The sequence below is a fragment of the Solanum tuberosum genome, unplaced genomic scaffold (genome assembly GCF_000226075.1).
Source record: "Solanum tuberosum cultivar DM 1-3 516 R44 unplaced genomic scaffold, SolTub_3.0 scf00213, whole genome shotgun sequence".
Lineage (NCBI taxonomy): Eukaryota > Viridiplantae > Streptophyta > Magnoliopsida > Solanales > Solanaceae > Solanum > Solanum tuberosum.
In genome coordinates this window covers 594,468-596,487 of record NW_006239141.1, presented here as the reverse complement: position 1 = coordinate 596,487, position 2,020 = coordinate 594,468, and positions in this window count along the sequence as shown.

Here is a 2,020-nt window from a genome sequence, read left to right as displayed (position 1 = left end):
TTATGTAAATAAGTTCTTTACTTACCCATTACCACGCATCACTAGTTGATAGTTGAACTTACAAGTTGCAACTATATATCAATAATACTAGATTCAGTCCCACTACAAGCAAAATCTAAAAGAATATGAAAGAATTTGTTAGTTGTTAAGAAACACTAGTAAGAAAATTATTTTCAAGACAATTAATACAAATACCAAATTCTTACCAAATTCAAGTTGCTCAAGATACTCTAAATCTTCCTCAATATTGATTGGAAAAGGCTCACTTCTAAGCCAATCTTGAACACAAATAAGAGATTGCACAAGTTTAGGAGTTAATGAACTCCTAAAGGGATCAAGAAAACGACCTCATGTGCTGAATGCACATTCTGATGCGACGCTTGAAATGGGAATGGCTAACACATCACGAGCCATCTCCGCGAGAATAGGAAATCTCGGCTCATTAAATTTCCACCACATTAGATATCAAATTCATCACTATCTGCCTCAATATCTTTCCAATTCTGATTTACTACCTGAACTTCCACTAACTTCTTTATGTTTCTCAAATTGTTGTTTCGTTCTCATTCTTCCTCTATTTACAAAGTTGTCACAACCACTCACACTAGATATACTTGATGAGTTATTAGATGAAGTGGGTGAAGATGGTACATGTGAAGAGATTTTTGAGGATTTCTTAACATAATAATCAAACAAGTTTTTCATGTATTTTTCACTTTTGAACATAGCTTGTCCCCTACTTCTTTTCCAAACATATCCACAATTGCAAATGGAACATAATCAAGCTTGTTACGGGGATCCAACACGAATGAAATAAAGATCATCTTGTTCATTTTATGTGGTTCACCCCAATACTTTTTGAACTTTTCATTTATACTTTTTGCAATTTCTTTCAAATTACCATCTTCATTTTCCATCATCTCTTTCAAAATAAGATTAAGTTCAGCAATTTCAACAAAATGTGTATTGCTAGTGACATAATTAGAACCAGAAACCTTCACAGTAAGTACATAAAAAGTTTCAAGAAATTTCATCATAGACCTCACATTTTTCCAGTCAGCACTTGTAAGAATATCACTTGTAAGAATATTTGCACTAGTTCCATCTTCATCACTAGTTCTATCTTCATCTTCAGAAGAAACATAACCAAAGGTACGAAGATGATTCAAGTATCCAATATCATAAAAACTATATCTTTCAAATGCAAGCTCAAAATGTTGTGCTACATCAAGCATCGAATATGTAGAGTTCCACCTAGTAGGAACATCTAAACACAGAGATTTCTTACAAGCTATCAATTGAGATTCACAACATTCTTTGAACTTTCTAAGTCTTGCGGGAGATTGTTTTATGTACTTCACGGCTTGTCTCACTAGTTTGATAGACTTACCAATTTCCTTCAACCCATCTTGCACAATAAGATTAAGGATATGTGCCATACACCTCACATGAAGATGGTCACCATCCATAATGTTAGTTCCCCAATTACTCAATTTTTTAGACATTTCTTTCACAGTAACATCATTAGAACTAGCATTATCAACTGTAATAGTAAACACATTATCCAAACCCATTCAAGCAAACAATTAGTAATGCAAGCTGCCATATCCCCGCCCTTATGACTAGAAATAGGACAAAAAATTATTATTCTTTTATGCAAAGTCCAATTTCTATCTATAAAGTGGGCTGTCAAACATATGTAGTTGATTTTTTGTATAGAGGTCCAAGTATCTGTCGTAAGACAAACTCTTGGACGTGCTTCTTTGAAAACCTTCTTCAAAAGTTGTCTTTCTTCAAGGTATAGTTCATAACAATCTCTCGTCACGGTTCTACGAGAAGGATTATGAAATTGTGGCACTGTAACTCTCATGAAGTTTTTAAAACCCTCTTTCTCAACAAAACTAAACGGTAGCTCGTCAACAATTATCATTTTGGCTAAAGCTCTCCTACTTTGTGCTTGGTCAAATTTCCAAGTGCTAATCACCCCTTCCTTTGCTCCCGTTGAAGATGGTAGAAAATT